Raw genomic sequence first — 27761 nt, 5'->3', positions numbered from 1 at the left:
TATTATGTAAAGAAATTGATTATAATAGAATGTACATACATATGTCAATATTTGTTATTCATATCTGCTTTTAATATATCCCTGGTTATTTCTGAAGTTTTTTTTTTTTTACCATGCTCTTATTATTTCTTAGTTGTTCACAAAAGTGTATATCCCTTTCTTCAAAGTCACGTTTTGTGGTTATAAAAGTTGGAATTATCAACTTTAATCAGTTCATCTCTTTGGACCCAAATATGCTTTATAAAAATATTGTCACTATATATGTTAGAATTGCAATGTGTAGAACAACTACTATTAGAGAATATTGTCAGTTATAAACTTGTCATGTAAATATATAAATATTATAGCTTAAATTTTTCCAGAGTATCTGTCTTTTGGTCTTGTTTCACAGACTCTGTCTTTAGCAAACATGTGTATCAGACAACTCACCAAATAATAATTTATATTCTGATTATTTTGCCAAATGTAGGTGCGACAAAATTCAAAGATTTCTTATATTCCTTCAAATTTGATATAGGATATAAGCTGATTTAATTAAATGTAGGAACACTATCAAATGATTATGTAGGAACACTATCAAATGATTATGCTCACAAGTTAAGATATTCCACATCACAAGGATGAATTTCAATATTGAAATTTGTACATTGTTATTTTTAGATACTCAATATTACATATTTTCTAAAATGTTGCTTAATGTATACAGATTTGTTAATTTTTTGAAAAAAATGTTTTTAAAATTTTAAAATGTTTTAAAATTTGGTTTTCATAAAAATATTTTATAGGCCCACCAATATAATAGAACTAATTATTTTGATCAAAAAAATTTGTTAAATTATATAATTTTAACCATCCTTTAAAGCTCCTTTTCACTCTTTAGAGTACCCTAATTGGACAATAAATTATATAGTCAGCTTATATATTACCAAATTCTTTGTAGTTTGGTTTTGTAACTTTTCTTTTTACTCATTTTCCTTTTTTTCTTTCTATAACTTTTGTTTACTTTCTTGTTTTATTATAAATACATATTCTTGTTTACTTTCTTGTTTTATTATAAATACATTACTTTGGATGAACAAACATCTCATCATTATTTAAATGTTCCTTGCTGCTGGTTGTTTTTTTTTTTTAAACATATTTACTTCAAAGTCCCTGATTCCAACCTATCTTATATTTTTTAATCTTAAAGTTTTGTTCATGAAAACACACACACACACACACACACACACACATATTTAGAATAACACCCCCAGGGCCAAAATCTTCTAAGGATGATAATACCCTCAGGCACACTAAAACCATAGAGAGATGCTGTTGTTAGTCCCTTTTGCATTGCTCTAAAGGAATACCTGAAGCTGGGTAATTTATAAAGAAAAGGGCCTTAATTTGTTCACAGTTCTGCAGGCTATACTGAAAGTATAGCACCAGCATCTATTTCACTTCTGGTGAGGCCCCAGGGAGCTTTTACTCATGGCAGAAGGCCAAGTGTGAGCAGGACATCACATGGCAAGGGAGGGAACAAGGGAGAGGAAGCAAGAGAGTGGGGGATGGGGGGAAAAACCACACTCTTAAACAACCAGAGTTAACCACTCTTAAATTCAGAGCAAGAGCTCATTCATTACTGCGAAGAGGGCACTAAACCATTCATGAGGGATTCATTATTATCCAAACACTTTCTACCAGGCCCCACCTCCGACACTGGGGAATCACATTTCAACATGAGATTTGGAGGGGACAAACATCCAGACCATATCAGGTGCCAATTACACCCTGCAGAATAGCTAAACTTAAAAATACTGACAAAACACTATTTACAAGGATGTAGAACGCTTGAGACCCTGATATATTGAGAGTAAGAGTGTAGAATAGTACTTCCACTTTGAACAACTGTTTTTTTCAGTTTCTTATAACATGAAATTAATGTCCACAGGGGACTTCAGTAGCAAATGTTTATGATGGCATTATTGATAACAAAAATCAAAAAGTGGAAGTCATGGCCAAAAACTGAAATCCATATGTCCATCAACAGTGAATGGGCACAAAATTTGGTTATATTATTACAATGGAACATTACTCAACAAGAAAATGAGTGTGTTGCGGCTATATATAACAATATGGAGGAATCTTATTGACATTATATGGAGTGAAAGAAATGAGATACAAACACATATACATGTTTCAACATGATAAAAATGATAACAGTGGCTTCCTGGGTAGGAGGGAGTGCTGTGGGGTGAGTGGGTAATGGAAGTCATGGGGAAAAAGTATTCTTGATAGAGGGAAGGGTTTACACAGGTGTCACAGTCATCGAACTCTAAATCAGTGTGTTTTATTGTATGTAAATTATAACATAATGAAGATGGTCAGAAATCCCATGGTTTTCATTTTTAACATTTCTAAGTTCACAAAAAATAACAGCAGAAACTATAAGCAAATCTGTATTTATACATAATCAATTTAAATATATTTTTCAGCCTAACTAAATAATTGTTGTAAGCCAGTGATAGATTTTGGGGAATAAAAATACAACAAAATCAATAAAAATTCTCTTTGTTAAATACAATGGTCTGTTGGGAGTATTTAGATTTTATTCAATTTTCTTTCCTTGCTATTATTTTACCATGTAAAAAAAAACTGAGTAAAGTAAAGAGATTTGATGCAATTATTCCCAACTCCTGTTAAGGAAACAAAGTTAAATAACTCTCTTATGTATGAAAAAATACAAACAAAGAGCAAATAGGGTCTACATTTTTTGTTACCAGCCAACAGGCTTTACATTGGATGAATATTTCCCAAACTGTATTTCACAAAGCAGTAATTCCCCATAATATCTATTTCAAAAAATACAATTTTTTGGCAATATATCTTTGACAATTTTTGAATAAACGAATATGAAGGCATGTATGAGGTATTTTAAGAAGTTGTGCACTATTTCTTAGAAAGTCAGGGAGTTGCTTACAATGTTACCTTGTATATATATGCATTGACATTTATCCAAGGTGACATTTTTCTTAAGGAACCTGCTGGTGGACATGTGTGTTGTCAAGTCTTTCTAAGTATGATTACATATGCATGTGTTTATTTCTGTATATGGCTTTTAAATATCCATTATAAAGTATAAAAGTATAGAGTAGTAACCTAATTAATGCACACTAAATTGTCTTTTTTTCCATCCATAGCCTCTTATCCCCACTACCCTATCACCTGCACCCTGCAATAACCTCCCATATAAACTATTTGCATTCGATTTCTTTTTCGAGGTTCTGCTTCACAGATAACTCAACCTAAGACAAACTTCAAAAGATATTTGTGTTTATTATAACATGTCTTTTTTATGTGTTAAGAAGTTTAAAGTTCCATGTTGATACAGTCAGAATGATTTCGTGATCAGTTAATTTACCAGTGAGATGTTTTATTGTTTTCATTAATACAAACCTATATTTTAGTGTTCATGTTAATGCTCTGTCAGTGGATTTTAATTAAAGAAGTGTTCATGAGCTAAAGAAAGAAATGTTTACAATACATAATAGATCTCATTGTTATTTTTAACATTCATCTTCTTGATGGTAGAAATGTTTTTGATACACACAGCAATAATTTGTTCTTACAGAAATTGATACCTATTTCATATATGGAGTAGTTTCCAAGACTGCAACTTTTGGGGCAGTCCACTATTCGAGGGCTCACAGGGGATCTGATCTGTGAATATGAAATCCCATAGAATAGTGCCTAAACCTAAAAGACTCACTTTATGGTAAAAAGCAGCGCAACAGTGAACATATGGCAGTGGGATCCATCCATTGACCATATCAACCAAAGCCTCTCTGCCTGTAAGAGTCATATTGGATTGGTCTCTCTATTTTTTTTTTTTAATTAAAAAAAAAAAAGCTATGATGTTGGCCTGGGGATGACACTTTCCAAAGTTTTTGCTCTATTCTCAAAGGTGCATTTTCCTATTTTGAGCAATGGCCATCAAATGGTGCTTTGTCCCCACTAACTAGAATACATGGATGATAAACTGGATATGTGAATGGACAATGGCTAGACCATATATAAAAACAGGACATTGACCCATAATCTGCAGCAACCAGTCCAGGAAGCCAAATAAGCTCTGTAACAATCAGCCCAAAACAATCAGGACTTAGTTTAAAACTTCCATCTTCCTTAATTTTTGCCACCTTTATAACTTAGGACAACTAGAGAAGGCCAAATATGCTCCCCAAACCAATCACATAGGATTCTAGTTAGCCCATCTCCAGCTACCCTAGGCCAACACTCTTTTCAGAGGATACCTGAAATCTTCCCTTTTTGTCTATTATAAAACTTTCCTGTTCTCCTGCCTGCCATTGAGTCTTCACCAACTTTAGGGATTCTAGTGATGTTGGCTGCCTCCCCTGCTATAAAAATCTGTGAATAAAGAGTCTCGGCTTGATCTCACTTGTGTGGTCTTTGTTTATTTCCACATGGACCAGGAACAAAAGGATAGAAGGAGGGATGGCACCTTTCATTATAACTTCTAGTAATCCATTCAGGAAATTGTTTCCTATCCCAATATCTGTGGGCCTGCAGAATTAGTGGTTCCCTCGGTCTTGCAAGGTAGGTGGGCACTTATACCAGGTAGTAACTATGTTGTTACTTGGTTGCTTTGGACCACTCATCCTGATAGACCAGCAGACAAAGAAAGGAGTTAATATAAAAGCAGAAGTAATTCATTCTTATTATCATGAGTTCAGAGGCACAATTACATAGAGAAGGAATGTGGAGTTTGTCTGGAACTCTGGTTATTTACTGAATATCTCTTGCCAATTTTCTGCCTGGTGTCAGCCAAAATGAGCAATGGAAACAATCATGATGTCACAAAGGCATGGTCAGCACGAAGTCAGACCCATCATGGGTGCAGGTCACAGCTTGCAAGCAAGCAAGCTCCACTAGCAGAACAGAACTGTGGGGTATGGCTGAGGGGAATCTAGAACACAGGCAGAGGAGGGAGAGTATAAATATCAACTAACGCTCAGCACCAAATGCAGAAGTGGTGAACGCTGCTTGGTCTACCATCCTCTTGCTGTAAGTTTCGATAACTGCAAGAAGACACCACTTGAAAAACCAATTATCAGGATATCCTGAACTTAACATGGGACCCTAGTGGCTCTGAGCATTGCAAGGGGGCTCTAGTCGGCCCTGGCAGCACCTCACTCATCCTTCGCATTCTCATGCTTCCTACTATAAGGACATGTGCTTCTCAGTTTGCTTGCTTTCTTGGGCTGTAGGAGTAGGTGTATTAGTTTGCTAGGGCTGCACAGACTGAGTGGCTTGAACAGAGATTTTTCTCACAGTTTTGGAGGCTGAAAGTCCAAGATCAAGGCGTTAGCAGAGTTGGTTTCTTCCAAGGCCTCTCTCTTCAGCTTGCAGGTGGATACCTTGTCTCTGTGTCCTCCCATGGCCTTTTCTCTATGCATGTGCATCCCTAGGGTCTCTTTCTCTTCTTCTGAGGACATGAGTCATATTGGACTAGGGTCCCACCTATATGATCTCATTTAATCTTACCTCTTTAGAGGCTCTGTCTCCACATACAATCACAGTAAGGGTTAAGGTTTCAACACATGAATTTGGAGAGGGTGGGGAAAACACAACTCATCCCATAACAGGATGTTTGGGGCAAGCATGCATAGGCACAGGCTAAACAGACCAATGGCTTGATGTCTCTACAAGAAGGGCTTATGCAAGGACACAGCTTTCATGCCTGTTGGGTTACTTATTTCTGAGAGGTATTCCACACACTGTCCTAGAAGTCACCACAGGGAGTAGAGTAGTAACCTGATTAATGCACACTAAGTTGTCTTTTTTTCCATCCACAGCCTCATACCCCCACTACCCTATCACCTGCACCCTGCAATAACCTCCCATATAAACTATTTGCATTCAAGTTCTTTTTCGGGGTTCCACTTCACAGATAACTCAACCTAAGACAAACTTCAAAAAGATATTTGTTATCTTTTCGATATTATAATAGTTTTTACTACTGTAATTGATAGTCTTCCATACCTCAGTCACTAAACAAAAGTTTAATTCTTACTTATGTAAGACTAAATGGCATGAGGGGGTGGGTGTTAAGCCTGACAATTCAAGAACCCAGATTGATGGAGGCTTGAACAATATTCAGTGTGTGACTTTCAAAGGTGTCCTCAGTACCAACATCCAACAAGCAAATGAACAAAGGAGCCGAAAATCATGTAAGTTATTTTTATTTTCCAGATGTGGCATTGGTCAGAATTTAGTCATGTGGACATACCAAACTGCAAATGAGGCTGGGAAATGAATTGTAGCTGCATGCCCAGGAGGACGGAGGTAGGTGAACAACTAAACAAATACTGCCCTGGACATTCTTTTCTAGTAACCACATACTTATTTCGTTCCTCTTCTGATAAAATGCAGCCCGACTTATTTCCCAAGCCTTAAGCTTCATCTTCTGAGGTGTACAGGCCTACAACTGACCTCCCCTTGGCTCCAAATATGCCCCTGAGTTATGGCAATCTAGAAATTAAAAATAAGAAAACCACTCACTACTATTCTTTCATACACCCAATGTACAATGTTGGAGCAAAAACAAAGCAATAAAAACTCAATCAAGAGGAAGCATCAGAAACACACAATATTCTCTGGACATCATAATTTGGAAATATTTCAGCAAGCCTTATGAAAGTCCCCTACCCTGGATGCAGGCACAGTTCATTAGATGACTATATTCCTGCTCTCTGAAAGGAATGAGATTCCATGTCTCTTGTGGCCCATGGAGTCACCTTCTGTGAGATTCTTTGCATCCATTTTTCTCCATGGACACATCTGAAGTTGGTTTTGGCAACTTTCCCTGCTTACGAGTTTTATGGCTTTCGTGGCCTACTTCCTACTGGTGCATACTTGACTATTTAAAATTTGTTTTAGAATTGAATGGGTAAAGCTTTTTGAAAAATTGTTTCAGTTCTTTAATTGCTTAATACTTCTGATGTGCATATTTTAAATCAGTTTCATTTGCCAATAATCAAACTTAAAGGTGTTTTGCTTTTTTTCCTAGGAATAATGATCAAGTCTAAGTTGCTTTTTTTCTGCCTTTCCCTATTTCATTCTCTTCAACTCGGAGTGATTTCATTAGTTCTGCCTGCATTTCATTGGACAGAGATGAGTCATATTACCATATCTAATTATTAATCTAAGACAGGATGAGAAAGGAAGTCTAGCTATGAGCTCAGAAAGAAAGGTAAATAAAATTATTGCCAATTGGTTTCTGCATTCTGTCTCATGAAATTCTAAGTAATTTTTATTTTGTTGAAATAATAATATATAAAATTACTTAAATGTTGAACATTTAAAATATATTAGGGTGCAATTTATTCATTTCTTTTATAAATATGTATTGTCCAATGTGCCAGGCACTGAACTAAATGTTAGGTATATAGCAGTAGATAAAACACACAAAAATCCTATCTTATATGGAGCTTACATTAGTGCCAACAATTTACTTGACTTGCTTGAGATAAAAATGTGATGATAGACATTTGAAACTATTGCTTTCTAATTTGTATGCAGTTGTAAAGACGATTGTCTTCCTAGTAGAATAAAATTAGTTGGAGCAAAAATCATAGATGCTATATTGGACATTACCACCACTGAATTCTTTTCAGAGCAATTCCCTGAAGACATCCAAGTGGCAAACATAATTTTAATATTAAAGAAATTACTAGAGGGCACAGCAGGAAAATTCATACTTAGTCAATTTAATTTAAATTATAAATGGCAGTAGGAAAATTAGTTTCAAAAAATCGAATGGAGAAGCACATGGAGAAAGCTGGTTCTAAGGTGGTTCCCAACATTAAAAAAAGAAACTCTCAATTCACTCCATTCACTCTTAGCTAATTTACTTGAATTTTTATAGGAGAAAAGCCACAAAGGCATTTATATGTATGAAGCTTGTGATTCAGCAATCTATAAATTAGTTTTTGAGGCTTAGCAAAATTTATATGAAGTCACTGAAAGTTGATAGGATTTATTGTAAAAATCAAAGATTTGTAATGAAATATTTTAGGATAAAGTTATAAAATTATTAAGAGTATTATATTATTTTTATAAATATATATAGGAATAGTTTAAATGCTATTGTTCATTTGTACAATTCGACATGCTGTTTCTAAAGTTTATATGCAAATGCAAAACACCTAGAATGGTCAATAACTTAAAAAAACGACCAACAAAATTGGAGGACTTAAACAACATGGTTTGAAGATACACTATAAGGCTACAGTAATCATGATGATAGAAATAAAGTTTAAAAACTAGAAAAAAACAAAATACTGTCTCCAGATGTAGACTCACCTGTATTTGATAAATTAATTTTTGATAGTGATGACAAGGTAATTCAGTATCAACAACAAAGACTTTTCGATAAACATTACTGGAAAAGGGAATACCCAAATGGGGAAAAAATTACACTACAATATTCACAAAAAAATTCAAGATGGGTCATAAGCTTAAATGTACAAGCTGAAGCCATAAAGTTTCTAGAAGAAAATACAGGAGAATGACTTTGTAATATGGAGGTAGAGAATAATTTCTTAGAGGAGACATTAAGGAACCAAGCTGGGTTCAACCAGAGAAGCAGAACTCGCAGGATATGTGGATAGATAGATAGATAGATAGATAGATAGACAGACAGATAGATGATAGATAGATGATTTATTACAAGGAATTAACTTACACAATTGTAATGGATGGCTAAACAATCCAAAATCCATAAAGCTGTCAGTAAGAAAGGAAGATGGTGAGGATGAACTCCATGCATATAGGAAGCTGTTGTTCACAAGTGGAATTTCTTCTGCGCTCTTTCTCTCTCTCTCTCTCTATCTCCCCTACTTTGTCTCTCACTGTCATTCCCTCTCTCCTACCTAAGCCCAGTTTTTAAGGCCTCCTAATTGATTCACTCAGCAGGCCCACCAAAAGTTTCCAGAATAATCTCCCTTACTTATATCTGCACATTGGCAAACTACTCTCACAATGATACTTAGATTAGTGTTTGAAAAACTAAAAACTGTTGGCAGGTCAAATTGATGCATCAAAAATTCCATCTTAAAGAAACAAAGTAATAAAATGAATTTCATTAAAATTAAATTTTTTGCTTATGCAAAATTACCATTTAGGAAATGAAAAGTTAATCCACAGACTGGGAGAATACAATCATAATACTTAAATCTTCTAAGTACTTGTATCAATAATACATAAAGAACTCCTACAAATATGAAACACAAGTAATTCAATAATAATAGCAAAAAATTTTAAAAGACAGTTCTTAAGGTAGCATATATAAATGCCCAATAAGTACATGAAAAGGTGTTCAACATCTTTCATCAGCCAAGAAGTCAAATGACAGCAAAAATGAAGTATTTTTTGCCACCCACTGGAATAGCAAAACTCACAAATACTGATACAGGAATAAATCAGGGTGGTCACAGGAGAGTAGAAAATTCCAGGTGGCAGTTTCAGATGACTAGCAAAAGGAAACTGTTGAAATATCTGCAGAGGCTAAGGGCAAATAAGACCCTCGAAAACAGGGTGTGGACCAAGCTGGCTAAGACCAACTGACCCAACATGCTGCTGGATTTGACCTAGGTTTCACCTAGGACCTTATTATATGCTCATTACACACCCGCTAGTGCCATGACAGTTCTGAGAACACTCATGTTTGGTTAAAAATGGGTGGCACCACAGACCTGAGAAATCTCCACCTTTGCCAAGAATTTTCATGAATATTCAACCCCTTGGTTGAAGGAGCCCAGAAAGGTAAAACCCACTTGTGCATGTCTCTCTCGAGTACAACTGCACTCTCTTTTCTTAAATGTCTACTTTTTCCTTTACAATAAATCTCTGTACTTTCTTTCTTTTTTTTTTTTTTTCTTTTTTTGAGACCAAGTCTCGCTCTGTGGCCCAGGCTAGAGAGCAGTGGAGCGATCTCGGCTCACTGCAGACTCTGCCTCCCGGGTTCAAGGGATTCTCCTGCCTCAGCCTCTTGAGTAGCTGGGATTACAGTCGCCCACCACCGCGCCCGGCTAATTTTTGTATTTTTTAGTATAGACAGGGTTTCATCATCTTGGACAGGCTGGTCTCGAACTCCTGACCTCATGATCCACCTGCCTCGGCCTCCCAAAGTGCTGGGATTACAGGCATGAGCCACCGCCCCAGCCAGTACTTTCACTATTTCCTGACTCGTCCTTGAATTCATTCTCATGACGGTGTCAAAAGCCCGTATGACCCTGGGCTCAAGGTCCCATTGGCATTCAGGAACCTCCCCCAGCCTGCCAGTATCATAACAATACTAAGTGGGGAGAAATGTTGCTGAAGGGAGTGAAAAATGCTACAACTACTTTAGAATATAATTTGATAGTTTCTAATGAAACCTCACAATTCCATATTTAAGTATTTAACCAAGAAAATGAACACATGTTATCTATATAAGTCTTGCAGATGAATGGTACTAGTTTCTTTCAGTAAACTAATAGGATCACTAGATTTTTAAGCTTGTTCTGAAATGACTTTTGTTTGTTTACAAATTTGTTACATTTCTATAAATTAAAAAGTCACTTATATTACAAATCCCCAGATATCAAAACTGTTGTATTATATTTTGTTCATGCTTCCTATAAAGACTTATACACCACATACACATGACTCTATAAAAATGGGTATTTTAAACTTCCTCCTTTATTATTAAATAAAACAAGTAACTTTTGTGAATTAAGAAGTAATAGATTTTATGACAAATTTACATGACTCAGAAAATATACAAATTGTAGTTTATCATAGAATTGTGTAAGGGCTCAAATGGTTGAGATTCTCATTCTGTTTCCTCTAATTATCCCTCCTTCCTCATCTGCATTTATGGAGAACACACATTGAGCAAAATATGTGTCTGTCCTACTGAGAAAGTTTATCAACTCTAACTCACAGAACTGAGAACAAATGCTGAGAGTGTTACTGTTTTACCAAGATGAACTTAACCAAACAAAGAGATAGAAACCAAATTCAAAGCCAAGAGCCTTACATATAGATAAAAATGGAGGAATGAGAAAATAGCATTTATCGGGGAATCATGAGTTAATTGTGTTACCAGGCTTTAGGGAAAGGGGCTGGGTGAGCAGTCAATATAATATTACATGAATAGTTCTTAGAAAATATCAAGGAAAAATATTTCCCATGGATTTTAACTGCTTGGATTCAGCGCATAGAAAACAGAAGAACACTTGAGTGTAATATTAATAAAGACCTTTAAAAAGATGTTATATAAAAAGAAAAAATCACAGGCCAATGAAAAATACATGCAAAATTCTAAATAACATTTTAGCAAACAAAATCTGGTGATTAAAAGTATAACACAAAAAAAACCAAGTGAGATTTTTCCCAAGAATGTAATAGTAGTCTAACATTTTATCAAGACATTTAAAAATAAGCATAAAAATAGATGTCTGAGTCCTGTTTATAAAATTTAAGACGTATTCCTCCCATCCAAGTACTAACCAGGCCCGACCCTGCTTAGCTTCCGAGATCAGACAAGATCAGCCGCATTCATGGTGGTATGGCCGTACTCAAGAGCTATTCCCAAGGAACTAAAAAGTGATAAAATAAGAGTACAAGATTATCACTGAAAAGAAGTTCACAATTTCATGCACACACATAAAAAAGTCATAGGCCAAAAACAATATAGACATGAGAGTCTGGGGGAGGTTAACAGCATCCAGTCTGAAGCCCGAGTACTTGAGGGTTATTCTGAGTTTCTCATATTTCTGTGGTCTTGAGCAAGTTGTGGGACTATCTTTGCCTCAAGTCTTTATATTGTTAAATCAAGTTTAGCCTAAAGCTGCCTTTTTACGTATTTTATGTTCAGCCTAAAGGTTTCTCTGTACATAGTGAACTGTAACCTAAATGAAGATGTAAACAGACTGAAGCTTACTTTTGTGCCAACCACCAAGTTTTGGGCAATCAAGGGCTAACTGTTCAAACCGTGTTCAAATAAGGCAAACGCCCACCAAGCTGCAACCAATTTGGTTGTTTCTGTACCTCACATCCATTTTCTGAACGTCACTTTCCTTTTTCTGTCCATAAATCTTCCACCACGTGGCTGCGCTGGAGTCTCTGAGCCTACACTGGCTCAGGAGGCTGCCTGATTCGCAGATCGTTCCTTGCTAAATAAAAGTCTTAAATTTAATTCACCTAAAGTTTTTTCACTTAATAGATGGCATCAGAAGTGGGCTCCAAAGTAGAGCATCTAATGACCCCCAGGAGGGCTGAGTGACTAAGCGAGATACCCACCAACAAGGACTAAGCTCTGTTTTTTTTTTTTTTTTTTTTTTAATGTTGCTCAAATTCCTATCTAAGTGGTCTGGGGAGCCAGGCCCTACAAACCATAAATTCTCATCAGAAGGGGTTTATTTAACTCTGTATATCATGACTTACTTTCCAATCTGACTCTGGCATAACAAGGAAGAAAATCAAAATACTTTACTCCAAAACATGTTTCTCTGACATATCTTGAAATGGCCCTGCAAAGCTATCCCTTGTAGGAAAAATCCACATTCTACAGAGAATCCCCTTCTCTGCCACCTCGCCTTTTTTTCCCCTTCCTTCCTTTCCAGATCCAGGGAATAATCAACTAAGAGACAGGCATCCTTTTAGGTCTGATAAGAAACGTTTTACAACCTGCTCTCTCTGAAGTCAGCTATCCGAGAACTCCCACTGCACAGTAAAACTTGATCTCCACAATCCTTTACCTTTCTTTTTTTTGAGATAGAGTTTCACCCTTTTTGCCCAGGCTGAAGTGCATGGCGCTATCTCAGCTCACTGCAACCTCCACCTCCCAGGTTCAAGCAATTCTCCTTCCTCAGCCTCCTGAGTAGCTGGGATTACAGGCATGTGCCACCAGGCCCAGCTAATTTTGTATTTTTAGTAGAGATGGGGTTTCACCATGTTGGTCAGGCTGGTCTCAATCTCCTGACCTCAGGTGATCCACCCACCTCAGCCTCCCAAAGTGCTGGGATTACAGGCCTGAGCCACTGCACCTGGCCACTCCTTCAACTTAACCTAAACATTTTCTTTCTGTTGATCCCAGGTCTTCAAATAAACTCAACCAATTGTCAACCAGAAAATGTTTAAATTTACCTGTAGCCTGGAAGCTCCCTGCTTTGAGTTGTCCCACCTTTCTGAACCAAACCAATGTATTTGTTAAATGTATTTAATTGATGCCTCGTGCCTCCCTAAAGTACATAAAACCAAGCTGTACCCTGACCACCTTGAGCACATGTTCTCAGGACTTCCTGAGGGCTGTGTCATGGGCCATGGTCACTCACATTTGGCTCAGAATAAATCTCTTAGAATATTTTACAGAGTTTGACTCTTTTTGTCCACACCATTGTGGCCATTTCCCTCTCATAGCGACTGGGGATCGCGGCAAGTTCTCTTTTAGATTCTGAAGCTCCACGGATTTGTGTTTTGGGGTCTCCAATGTCTTCGAGCAAATTTCTGAGCCAAACTGGGTTTGGAAGTCACAACAGAAACTGACTAGGTCCAGGATTAGATTGAATCTGATAATTAACTGGCTGGATCCAGTTATAGGCCTCTTATGTCTGACTCGGTCAGAAAGACACTGGTAGTAAATGGCAATATTGCAGGGGTGTAAAATATGACTTTTGAAAATTCATGGGGATTTTTCTATTCTCCTCTTTGTTTCATTTGTCTTGCATGCTTATATAGGAAAAAAATTATTAGCCAAGTTGATTAAGGGAAACTGATATCCAAAGCCAATATTTCAGGTAAAGATAGAACCCTTAGTTTTGGAAGAACTGAGTACCTTCTGGCTTATACATGCTGTGAACCCACAATATCTGAGACAGGTCTCAGTTGATTTAGAAAAAGTTAATTTTGCCAAGGTTGAGGATGCAGACCCGTGACACAGCCTCAGGAGGTCCTGACAACATTTGCCCAAGGTGGTCAGAGCACAGTTTGGTTTCATACATTTTAGGGAGACATGAGACATCAATCAACATATATAAGATGAACATTGGTTAACTCTGGAAAGACAAGACAACTCAAAGCCAGGAGGGAGCTTCCAGGTCATAGATAGATAAAAAACAAATGGTTGCATTCTTTTGAGTTTCTGATTAGCCTCTCCAAAGGAGGCAATCAGATATGCATTTAGTTCAGTGAGCTTTGGAGTGACTTTAAATAGAATGAGAGGCAGGTTTGCCCTAAGCAGTTCCCAGCTTGACTCTTCCCTTTAGCTTAGTGACTTGGGGGGCCCAATATTTATTTTCCTTTCACAATGCATAAGTATTAGACCTCAGAAGCAGCAAAGTCTTATAGAACTGGTGAAATCTTACTAAAGATAAGTTACTATGCAAGGTTCCAAATAAACAACACTGCACTGAAGAAATGCATTTGAAAGTGAGGACTCCCAAATGAATTAGTCTCATCCAGGGGTACCTATTGATGTGCAGAAGCTTCTAAAAAGATTTCAATATTTTTATTTAAAGATTTTACAAAAGGCAAATAAAAAGCTTAAGAAACTAATAGATAAGAAAAATTAAAACTGCTAACCTTTGCTTAGCCACTGTTCCACCCTAAAGGTGGCAAGAAAGCTATCCTAGATAAGATATTTATAAAAGTTAGGCCCTCAGGTAAAATAGGTTTGCTTCTTGTTCAGACCTATCCATGGGGGAGACAAGGCATAGAGGATGCTTTCTTGACTCTATTCCCTAATGGGTTCCACGCTGAACTCAGTAATTTTAACTAAGAAACAGTGGCTATGTTAAAAAGAACACCATATTGAAATAAAATGCACCTTTCTGGAATTTAATTGGCTACTTTGAAACTCTTTTGTAAAAGAAATTTACATCTATAAAAGAAATCTCAATTTTTAAGGATGTCTGCCTAAGTACAATAGAAATTCTAACCATTCTTTTAAATTTAAATAATAAGTAATGCCTTTGTTTAACGAACTTTTCTGGCTATCTTAAGTGAACTTTTACTTGAGCAGTTTTTCTTTTCCCTTGGTTTGAGCAAATGATGAATCAATACCTAGGCCGAGAATCTTAGCTCTGTGCTTATGAAATATACATGTTTTTTGTTTCACCTAAGAGTTGTCCCTTTATAAATGCAAATTTGTTGCCTAGTTAACAATTGCTTAGGGAAATGAAACAGATAATTGAAAGACTGATACACCAAATAGAGAAAATAAAAACTATTTAAAATCTGGAAAAAGCTATAAGATCTGCTTCTGCTTGTTTGTATGTATATGTGTTATGTGTATGTGATATTTGATAAATAAAGCTAGTTTTTAATTTGTTGGCAAAATAGAAATGGCTTGATAATTATCAGTTAAATATAGGTAGATACTCACTTGATTTGACTGTGAGCTTATGTCTTCGGCTTAGAGTCTCTGGATTGAGGCATCTGGATAGGTGGCCATGATGATATCTAGAGACACGTTCGTAGTGTCTAGACCACCAGCTACGAGCCCGATATGGCCCCTTCTTCCTCTGCTTTCCCTGTTTTGCCTCCTGGCTATTGTGGGAGTAGTTGGATCCTCCAAGTATAGTCTTCACAGCTCTGGCTTCTGTCCTGATAGACTCAGGCCCTGACCTTCATAGTCCTCATGGGGGACACATGGCTTCTTGGGACCTAGAATGACTGGGAGGAGACATTAGGGAGGCTGCCTGTGTTAATAGCTTCAAAAATTCTTTTCAGTAATTTAAAATCCTAGAGTCATGTTATGTTAAATTAAGTAATAAAAAAATCACAAGATGAGTCATGTTCAAGATACTGAAATATGCATTATTAAACATGCGTTTAAGTCTATATACCTTGGCATATTATTTCTATATAGTATAGAAAAGTAAATATATTTAGATCTGATAATAAGAATAATTTGAAGAACTATCTTTCTAAAAAATTATAAAATGGTTTTTATCTACAAATAACTGATATAAAACAGTTCAAAATTACTTTCTAGAGTTTTCACTAGAAATAAGGGTTACTAAGAGTTAAAAACTACTGTCAGAGGTGTTTGAACCTGAGCAACTCCATCTTGAATAAGGGCTTGGTAAAATGAGGCTAAAACCTACTGGGCTGCATTCCCAGAAAGTTAAGGTATTCTCAGTCACAGGATGAAAGAGGAGGTTGGCACAAGATCCAGGTCTTAAAGACCTTGCTGATAAAACAGGTTTCAGTAAAGAAGCTGGCTAAGACCCACCAAAACCAAGATGGTGATGAGAGTGATCTCTGGTCGTCCTCACTGCTACACTCCCATTAGCACTATGACACTTTACAAATGCCATGGCAACGTCAGGAAGTTACCCTATATGATCTAAAAAGGGGAGGCAAGAATAATCTACCCCTTGTTAAAATATCAATAAATAACCGTAAAAATGGGCAACCAGCAGCCCTCGGGACTGCTCTGTCTGTGGAGTAGCCATTTTTCATTCCTTTACTTTCCTAATAAACTTGCTTTCACTTTCTTCCACAGACTCGGCCTGAATTATTTCTTGCAGAAGATCCAAGAACCTTCTGTTGGGGTCTGAATTGGGACTCCTTTCCTGTAGCATCTTTCTGGTGACCACTGAAGGGACTACAGTGCAGAAAACCCCCACCCAAAGGCTAACTTTCGGTAAGTGGTAGGGGCCAGTAACATCTTTCTGGTGAACTCTGAAGGGACGATACTGAAGAAACCCTCCGACCCAAAGGAAATAGACTACAGCACTGATTGGCCAACTTTGGGTAAGTGGTGGGGTACCCAGGTAAAGGACGGAATTGGGTTAGAGGCCCAACTGAGGGGAGTTAGAGTCTCTCCTTAGACAGAGTGGGTTAGAGGCTGCTCTTGATAAAAGTCAAGGACACTTGACCCATCTTGGGTTAAAGGCCCAGCTTAGGAGGGTTAGAGTCCCTTTTAAGATTTAGGGGGTTAGAAGCCCCTTTCAGTAAAGTACCTTTTGGCTAAGAATGGGTTTAGTATTATGAAATGTTAAGTGCTATTCTCTTTGGATTAATCTGCCTTGAACTCTTTGCTGAGGGCTGTGGGTGACAGGATTAGGCACATATAGGATCATGAGACACGGGGAGCTTTTTCCTCCCTAAAAGGGGAAACTCAAGAGCTGATGAGACTGCTGGAAAATATCCCTTTGCTACTGACAAGCAGCCGCCTGAACTTTTCAGTGTCACTGCAATGGGTGGGTCTTTCTCTGGCCTCCCTGAGTACCTCGCCTTCCCCACCCTGCCTCAAGCAATGCTTCCTCTCTCTCTGTCTCTGTCTCTCTCTCTCTTTGTGTGTGTGTGCAAACTGGCTGAATGAATGGCAAAAACCATTGTTTATCTCCTCTGTAAAGTTTAGATTAATGGAAAAAAGGACTTGTGAGGCTAGTTGTAAGCTATAGTGAATCTGGTGTGCTTTGTGTGTCTTTCCGTATCGTTCTCCCATAAAGAGGCGTATTGTAGGATGGAACATGGGCTTAGGACACCTGTAAGCCCACTGTTCAAGATGGCCCAGCAAACTGGTCAGGTATAAATTTTGCTGCAGGTCCCTAAACACAAAACTGGATGAGATATCCCTCTTGTCTTGTATGTCTTGGGGAGCCTGACCTTGTAACCATGTGGTGATGATTTCTCTTTTCACAGTGGCGGCCCAGGATCAGGGTTCAATTCCTGACTTAGGGAATGAATCCTTTATCTTATTTTATCTATGTATTTATATATGTTGTGGGTGTAATATAAAAGAGCTTTAATTAAATGGTTTAATAATAGGAGCTTACATCAAATATTTGATCAGAAAAGTAAAACATGAATACTTTTTATTTAGTTCACATGACTTAAGTAATCTTTGGGAAATAAAGACAGTTTTAAAGTTATTGGTAAAATAAAAATATCTTTAAAATGTAAACATTTGGTCTAAATTATGTGGGTCAGATATTAGGTTTTCCAAGTGCTTTAAGGTCATGAACTGCTTCTTTGACTTTTGAAAATTGTTCACTTTACCTACTTTGGAGCTTTAGATTCTAGATAAGGCCTGGAAACATGTGGAACTAGCCACACTCACTAGCTATGCTGGAAAGAATCAAACCTTATCTGCACTTCTGTCTGGGTCCTAGGCTCCACACCTGGCACATAATTAGAATAACTTACTAACCAGGTTTTTCACTAAAAATAAAAGTTGCTAAGAGTTAACATTGTATGCATTCCAGCCTGGCCAGAGAGCCAGACTACATCTCAAAGAAAAAAAAAAAAAAGAGTTGACATTGTAACATATAATTGAGACTACTGAAGAAACAGTTTTATGTTCAAGGTGTGTAAGAAAAGTAGAATGTGCTTTCGGTAAAAGATTACAAGAAAACATGGGAATACAGATTTCTTGCCTAAGTTTAGAGAGTTAAAGGATTGTTTTAAGTTAGGATAAAGCTGAAGGTTTAAGCAAGTTGTTAAAGGTCTGTGAAATATTAATCTTAAAGAAGAAATTATCTGTGTGAACATATTGGCTAAAATTAAAGGGCTGTTATTCAGTTTTTTGATAAATCGGACATTGGAATAAAAGCACAACAGGTTTTTCTTAGAGCTAACACCTGCTTGTAATCTGCTGTCTAACAAAAATTTTTAAAGGATTATAAAAGATTTATTAAAATCTTACCTCATGGTCAAACTGATTAAGATCAAATACATTTGTCTATAAGGTTTTATTAAGATTTGGGTTTAACACAAATAGCACATTAGTGTAGAGATGAAATTTGCCTTATTGGGTATAAAAATCTTACAGGAAGCACTGCCAAATATGAAATGGTGTTTGGCTTTCTTTGGGCTATATTTGCATAAATATGTTATTGGTATGTGATCCAAAATAATGGGAAACTCCTATAATTCTGATATGACTTAGTGTATGTTATTAATAAATACAATTGTTACATAAATTTTTGTATGCCACACAAATAACCAAATTTCCTTATCATTTGTGGCTTTAATAGTGGCTGTCCTAAGACTTTTTATAATCCACACACAATTGTTGTCTTGTTTTGGTCCTCTTTAAAAGGTGGTTTTATAATCAACTATAGGACTTCAACAGGTGCATTTAAATGGAGGTTTTTCTGATAACTTTGGAGATTGTGACATTAGAATAGAGAAAAAAACCTTTCAGAACTCTCATAGCTGAATGTTCATGAATCAAGCAGGACAGGAGTTAACTGCATGGACTGAAGTAATAGAAGCTATTTATGGCTTTTAACAATTGAGTATACTCCTGTGAACAAAATGTGAAGGATATTTGTTTCTCTCTGCCTACTTTCTCCAAAATTTGGAAACTATTTGTGAGTATTCCTAATTTATGGGAATATAGTTATTTGCTTAAGTGCAGTACAAATCTGTTTTATTTTGCATCAGGACACAAACTGGAGAAACTGATTATTTTATGGAGACTTTAACTGGAATGGCATGCTTTCCTTTAAGGAATCAAATTTGACTTGTAGAGCCAATGAAAGCCACTTGGGGAACTGGCCTCATACCTTGCCTACACAGTCCCCGTACAGGGTTTCTGCCCTGTGATAAGTAAAGAATGTCACTTTCTAACAGGCCCAGGAACCCCCAGGTTATCTTGGAACCCCAAGAGGAGAGAGATTTGCTCAACTTGTAGGTATTTGAGGGTTCAAACCAATGGCAGGACTCAGCTCTAAAAAAAGTCTTATCTGAGATTCCTTATGGAACAAAGTTCCAACAGGCCAACTTATAAAGTCTATGTAAAAAATAATTATTCTTGCTGCACTTTATACAAATAATCAGGCCAAGTATAATAAAGCAAATCAGTCTTACCATGATTTATCTTTAGTAAAAATGGGAAACTGGAGAGTGAAATATTATGTTTCAAGAATGATGTACACCTGCTATTAAATTCTAGTCTCATCAGTTGTTTTTAAGTTTGTTTCTGCAGTTTAGGCTAATCCTGGTTATTCCTATGACCCAACCAGTGATTGACTGCTGCTCAGAAGAAACAAGAGGGATGGGTAATGTAAAAATCTAAATCAATCTTCTAATTCTGGGCCCATTAGAATCAGCTAGCAACCCCATATCAGCTTGGTTCCAACAGTTACCAATTCATGGAAAGCCTTCTAATTCAGTTTACTTGAGAAATTTTACTTATTTTGTTTTACTGTTTTAAAATATATTGCTGTTGTACTCTTTGTGTAAAAATGCAGAATAAGCTTACTGAATATCTTCTTAAATTGAACACTCATTAATCTTTCAGATAGTGCCTTTTGTTGAAACTTGGATTTTGAATGGCCCTCACCATACTGATGACTTGTGACTAAGCTCCTCGCTACCCTGAATATGAGAGGCAGGAATAAAATACCCCTAATAGATAGGCAGGAATATCATTACCCCTATTCAGCCTGATGAAGTTACAGAAGATGGAACTTCATCCCTCTGCAACCCTTAGGATTAAGGGTTCTCTTATAAAAGGGAGCAGGGAAATGTCAGAAGCATTTGAGTCAGAGCAACTCCATCTTGAGGAGGGGCTTGGTAAAATGAGGCTGAGACCTATTGGGTTGCATTCGCAGACAGTTAAGGCACTCTAAGTCACGTGATGAGATACGAGGTTGGCACAAGATACAGGTCATAAAGACCTTGCTGATTAAACAGGTTGCAGTAAAGAAGCTGGCTAAAACCCACCAAAACCAAGATGGCGATGAGAGTAACCTCTGGTTGCCCTCACTGCCACACTCCCATCAGTGCCATGATAGCTTACAAATGCCATAGCAACATCAGTAAGTTACCCTATATGGTCTAAAAGGAGGAAGCATGAATAATCCATCCCTTGTTTAGCATATCATCAAGAAATAATCATAAAAAATGGGCAACCAGCAGCCCTCAGGGCTGTTCTGTCTGTGGAGTAGTCATTGTTTTATTCCTTTACTTTCCTAATAAATTTGCTTTCGCTTTACTGTATGAATTTAGCCTGAAACATTTCTTGCACAAGATCCAAGAACCCTCTCTTGGGGTCTAGATCAAGACCCCTTTCCTGTAACACTACCAGATATGAGAGAAACACTTTTGTATACACAAAGTGTATAAACAAAAGCAAGATATGTGTTTGAAGAGGAAAGTTATGAAGGCATAAAAATGTGTGTTAAAAATTTTGTCTGGTTTGAAGTAACTTAAAGGTTTCAAACTGAAGGAGTGAAAAAATAGATAAAGCAAGATGAATATAAAAAGTTGGATAAAATTGTAAAACAAAAGGTTTATGGAAATATTGTGTGGTTGAAAGATGGCAGCTTTGTTAAATTAATTCATGAGGTATTAAAATTAGTTTTAGTATTAATAATATACTAATACACAGGTAAACTTGATTTTCTCTTTTGAACAAAAATTATGTGTGGTGTTAAAAAGAGTAAAATATTTTTATTAACCTTTTCTGTAAATTGCAAAAAAAAAAGATAAAAAGGAAAAATCAAAAGGTCTTTTGATTGTTTGGAAAACTGTCTGAGTCTCCTTTATCAAAGAATACAAGTTTTTTTTTTTTTAAAAATCAATTATCACTTTGACTGAATGAATGGCTATTGTTTTACAGTAACCTATGATCCTATTTTGATCAAATGTTTTAAACCTTTGACATATTTGACAAATATGTCAGGTTATATATTGATGATTGTTATTAATATATGTTCCAAAATTGTATGGGATTTCTAAACTTCTAATATGTCTCACTATGTGCTAACGATCGTAATTATGGTGACTGTGTTAAGTTATTGGAGACCACAAAAATAACCAAATTTCCTTGTCAACTATGTCTTTAACTTATTATTTATAGTCATTTCCACAGTTCATAACTTAATTCTGATTCAGTTTCTGAAAACTTCACAAGCATGCAAAATCCTAGAATATAGTATCTTTAAGGAGGTTAATGAGAGGATGAAAGTACCCTGAAAAGCACTCTTCGGTAAAGGTTTCTAATAACTTTAGAATCATATCGTTTGGACTGGGTAAGAATTCCTGGAACTTTAAGGAAGAGACTGATTGGTTTATAAAGCTGGTAAACCAAGCAGGACAAATTTAACTGAATAGCAAGAAAATACTTTGACAGATTTCCATGCTAAATATATACAATTTGAATAAATTCCATGGTTTAAGTCAAATTACCTATGCTAAATCATCAGTTAACAGTGTTCTCCATCTAAATTGGAGAAACAGCTGGTATTCAAGAGAATATAAGTCCAATGTTAAGCATGGACGCATTGAAAATCAGGATGGCTGCGTTGTCTTTCCTGAGTCCTTAAAGCTTTTGTTATTAAAAGTTCTGCATTTTATGGCTTGTCATAGAAACATAAAATAATCCAGATTAAATATATATGTTGGTGTGGTGACTTCTGTAAAGAGAAAATAAATCTTGGGACCCCAAAATCACTAAACCAAAGGGAAAAGTCAAGCTGGGAACTGTTTAGGGCAAACCTGCCTCCCATTCTATTCCAAAAACACAAACAAACAAACAAACAAACAAACAAACAAAAAATACTACTAAGATGAAAAAGCTATATACCTCCCTCACAAGGAATTTCCTTGTTGACAAAGGACAGGCAGAATGCAGTCACCCCTCTGCTCACTGATATAAATGCATATCTGATTGCCACCTTTGGAAAGGCTCATCAGAAACTCAAACGTATGCAACAGTTTGTCTCTTATCTTCCTATGACCTGGAAGCTGCCTCTCCGCTTCGAGTTGTCCTCACCTTTCTGGACGGAACCAATGTACATCTTACATATATTGATTGATATCTCATGTCTCCCTAAAATGTGTAAAACCAAGCTGTGACCCGACCAGCTTGGGTACATGTCATCAGGACCTCCTCTGGACATGTTCAAAACCTTAATTATGATGAAATAAACTTCCTAAATTGACTGAAATCTATCTCAGATATTTGGAGTTCAGACTTTTAAATTGCTAAAATAGTTTATGACCAAAGTTTGGCTTGTCAAACCCATATTCCTGAGAGGAAAATCAAAACTTCAGGTGAATTCTGCTACCTGATGGGCCATTTAATCATTTATAGAGGGATTTTTTTCAATTGCCATTTTCAATGCATGTTTTCTTGTTGTATAAAAGCTTTCTCGGCCAGGCGTGGTGGCTCACGCCTGTAATCCCAGCACTTTGGGAGGCAGAGGCAGGCGGGTCACCAGGTCAGGAGATTGAGATCATCCTGGCTAACACGGTGAAACCCCATCTCTACTAAAAATACAAAAAAAATTATCCGGGCGTGGTGGCGGGCACCTGTAGTCCCAGCTACTCAGGAGGCTGAGGCAGGAGAATGGCGTGAACCTGGGAGGTGGAGCTTGCAGTGAGCCAAGGTCACGCCACTGCACTCCAGCCTGGGCGACAGGGCAAGATTCCATCAAAAAAAAAAAAAAAAAAAAGCTTTCTCATGAAAGAGGGCTGAAGTTATAATAGTAGCTCATTATGCCACAGTGTATTTTCACCAGGTAAAGAAAGTTTTTCATGGTTCACTGACTGAGAGCAATCAACCACTTCTCAATCTGGAACCCAAAGACTGGCTCTTCTGAGAACATCACAGAAAGATTGCCCTGGCTATCCACATTGAAGCAATACTTTGGGATCTTTAACCTTGTGTTCATAATCTCACAACTCAGAAGGGTCCCTCCACACTGTTGGAACTGTACAGCTATTGGAAACCTTAAGGTAAAGCTAACCAGGGAAGTTTCTCCCCAAAAGAAGATGGCATCCATGATGTGAACAACTTTTTCTGACGATCATGGAGCAAGACTTCTCTACTATCATACGACACTTATCTTTCATTTTTTTTCCTTTGTTTATGCCTCTATGAACAATAGAAGTGAAAAGGGGATTGGTTGTATGCACTCATAGGGTTATAATTTTATTTGTGAAGGATTTTGCAACCAGTCTTATACATGGATAACCTTACACCTTGATAGATGGAAGATGAAGACCCAATGTATATGAGAAATTTTAATGGTACATATATAGCTTCATAGTCAGTCAGAAACAGAACATTGGTCCACTCCTCTTAACCTACATCATGGGTTAAAGACAATATTGCCAGAGGATCTTCACTCTTCTAGAACGGCTTCATTTGTTAGGTCCTTTTTTCCACGTATTGGAGTAAATAAGGCGATTTATCCCTCACAATAGACTCTGTAGCAGATCCTAGTATAAAGGCTGTGACTACACAACAGACTTGAAATTATCTTGTGAAAGTTATGCTAAATAATAGAATTGCTCTAAGCTACTTACTGGCTAAACAGAGAAGTATCTGGCACTTATTTTTCCCCATGGAGAAATTCATCACATGGGATAGTATAAAGAATCAGTTATAGGGGATTAAAAAAGAGACTACTTAAAGTGAGTTGATTCTTTGTCTAGTTCATTCTTTGATCTATTTGATTTCACTTGGTTTGGTTTAAGGCAACCCTGGCTAAAGAACATACTGCAAACTCTTGGTATTATTCTCCTGCTAGTCGTAATAGTAGTCTTCCTGGTGCACTGTATTCTCTCAAAAATTTTAAATGTTTGCATGCAGCCATCTCTAGAATGTCAAATGGTCTCTCTTCAACTGGAGTAACAAGAGCTGAAAGAAATGTGTGACCATAAGGGCATATAACCTGTGAATTACATGCTGAGACCAGAAACTCAAAATGATGGTAACAGAGAGTGGTGCTAAGGTCCTAAGTTTTGGTCACACTCTCACCTAAGTAAGAACCTGACCAAAACGGGGCAGTTTTTCAGCAAATTATGGGAGGCCATTGTTTTGGTCTGAGTTCATGCACCAAGCCCCAACAGACCAGACCAAAACAAAATAGAGTCACTTATGCTAAGTGTGACATAATCAAACACTTGAAGGAAGCACATAGCAGGGAAAATGCCAGATGCTTAATCAGATCTCATGAGAACTCACTCACTATCATGAGAACACCAGGGGGGAAACTGCCCCCATGATTCAATTACCTCCACCTAGTCCCATCCTTGACATGTGGGGATTATGAGGATTACAATTTGGGATGAGATTTGGGTGAGAACACAAAGCCTAACCATACCAGGCAGCTTTAGGCTAAACTTGGTTTAACATTATCAAGAATATATGCACCTGCTCTTCTATAGCTTGCCGTTGATCTCATTATTAAAATCATTTCATTGAGTTTCATGGAGGAAGCTCTGATATTGCTCATATTAGCTTCTATTTTGAGTAGACAGTGGCAGAAGCTGGGTAGGGAAACAGGAAAGATGAAGGACAGCAAAGCCAGCTCCCCTTTCCCTCTGGCCCACATAATTCAGCTTGTGAGACAGTGACTCCATAGCAAATAATCCTGGCTATTTTTGTTATCCAAAATAAATCTAAGCCTCCCCTAAACACACATAATACTCAACAGTGGAAAGAAAAAAATATGAAACATCAATAGTCAATTCCAGATAGAAAACGAGAAAAAGGGAAACCACATGTAGGACAAACAGCAACAGATCTTGGTTGCTCTGCCACCTTCACCTAGCTTTCCATCTGAGATCCTGAAACAAAGCTCAGTTTTCCCAACCCCTCCATCCCTCAGGCTACATTTATTCATTGAAGAAATTGAAGACATATTTCCCAAGTTCCAGAAACTGTTTTCGTACCAGAGTTACCACACTGAATGCAGAGGCAAAAATCCCATCCCTCAAAAAAAAAAAATTAGGTGAAAAAAATGTAAATATGAAGAATTCAGTTTATTGCCTAATAAATCAAGGGAAGAAGAATGATGGAAAGCGCTGAGTTTGGGGGTGTGGCAATTGTAGAAAGGGCAGCCAGGCAAAGCCTGAGAAACAACATTTGAATAATGGCCTGAAGGAAGTGAGAGAATAGCAATTGAAATGTCAATGGGGAAGAACAAGATAGTCTGAAGAAAAGGCAAACCGAAGACCCTGGGCATGTCCCGAGTGCCCAAGTGAGGAAGCCTGTGGCTGAGCAAGGTGCAGCTGAGAGAAAGCAGTCAGTGTAATATTAACAACAGTCCTATTATAAGACACACCAGGATGAGCTAGACTTTGCGAGGAATGTGGATCTTACTGTGCTTCAGGCATGTCCTTATTAAACTGCCATTGCAAAAATGATATCACTGAGAAAATTATGACTGTGAATGAGATTTGAGCTGACCCACCCCACATCTTGCCTTTCCCTTAATTAATCCTAGGCTACTGGGCTGAGCTAACCTTGGAAGACATTTAGGCTATAGTTTAAATGATAAATAGGCTTTACCCAAAACTCACCAGCTTGTTAAAAGAGAATAGGAGGTCATCAGGCCGCGGGCAGGAGAGGAACCTGAGTCCTGCTAAGGCACAGGCAGGAAAGATTGTCAGCCATTATTCCAGAGGCTATAAGAAACGCAACTTCCCCAGTTATTCCTGCAGACAACACACTATTGTAAATTGGCCTTTTGAGATGTCTTTCAGGTTTTTTGCATGTCTCACACCCATGGCTCCACCTGGACCAACAACTCTGCTCTCGTGGCCCCACGTAGAAGCTATTCAGCCCACAGAAGGACAGCTTTGACCCACTATGATTTCATCTCTGCCCTAATCAATCAGTAGCAAGCCAAGCTACCCCCACCCCTTTCCCCAAATTGAGTTTGAAAAACACCTAACCTAAGAGCTTTGGAAGAGATGATTTGAGTACTAGCTCTATCTCCGACATGGCTTGGCCAGCCTCATGTCTATTAAACTCTTTCCTACTGCAGTGCCATGGTCTTTATTTTACATACAGTGGGCAAGAAGAACCCCGTGGGTGGTTACATTATTTGTTATAAAAATGTCATTTTTGTTAATAGAGAAGAAGGCAAAATCAAAATAATTTACGGACGAATCAGGTTGTGGATAGATCTTATTTTATAATGGGAAGGGGAAATTGTTGGTCTGGGGGTTGTAAACCAAAAATAAAATTTGAAGCCTTTCCACTTGCCCTGCAACCATCTAAATGGACCCATAATGGACCAGGGCCCTCCAGATTTAATGTGAAAGACGGGTTCAGGCCATGACAGGAAGCGGGGAGCTGGACATGCCTCATTATGCTGTCTTCCCTTTTGTAATTCAGGAATAGCAGACCAGCAATTTGACATCAACCCAGCCTTTAAGTCTGATAAGAAATATTTACATTCTATTCTCTCTGAAGCTAGCTACCTGGAGGCTTCATCAGCAAGATAAAACTTTGGTCTCCCCAACATCTTATCATAACCCAGATATTCATTTCTATTTCTAATAACTCAACCAATGCCAGTCAGAAAATTTTTAAATTTAACTATAACCTGGAATGCCTACTTCAAGATGTCCCACTTTTCTGGACCAAAGCAACGTATAGCTTAAGTGTATTTGATTGATGTCTCATGTCTCCCTAAAACGTATAAAACGAAGTGGTAGCCTAACCACCTTGGGCACAAGTTGTCCAGACCGCCTGAGGATGTATCACGGGCCATGGTCACTTACATGTGGCTCAGAATAAATCTTTTCAAATATTTCACAGAGTTTAACAGCAGATGTTTGAGAGAAATTTAGCGCATTATGCTTCTTCCTTTCTCAAACCCTTCTTATATCCCAATATTATTTCAATGCCTTTCTTGGTTGGATAAAGACATAGATTTTTGGAATTCTGCAATATAGAATCCATAGAAAGAATAGCTGACCCTAAATGACCTAGGAATTTTAGCTGTAGGCAT

The 27761-nt window shown here is 37.3% G+C and overlaps 1 long non-coding RNA gene across 2 annotated transcripts in view; it reads left to right on the top strand.

Annotated features, from left to right (window-relative positions):
• The first annotated feature begins 4898 nt into the window (after window positions 1-4898).
• Window positions 4899-27761, top strand: part of LOC107975419 (uncharacterized) — a 122602-nt gene continuing 99739 nt past the window's right edge. For both annotated transcript variants that reach the window (XR_008548711.2, XR_001718948.4), the window contains exons 1-4: window positions 4899-5064; window positions 6253-6345; window positions 7070-7252; window positions 16556-16696. This is a non-coding gene — a long non-coding RNA (uncharacterized LOC107975419). The remainder of the gene's footprint in view (window positions 5065-6252; window positions 6346-7069; window positions 7253-16555; window positions 16697-27761) is intronic.

Source organism: Pan troglodytes, chromosome 5, assembly GCF_028858775.2.
Source record: "Pan troglodytes isolate AG18354 chromosome 5, NHGRI_mPanTro3-v2.0_pri, whole genome shotgun sequence".
Lineage (NCBI taxonomy): Eukaryota > Metazoa > Chordata > Mammalia > Primates > Hominidae > Pan > Pan troglodytes.
The sequence above is the reverse complement of the archived record's forward strand: the minus strand, read 5'-3'. Positions and strand labels throughout refer to the sequence as shown.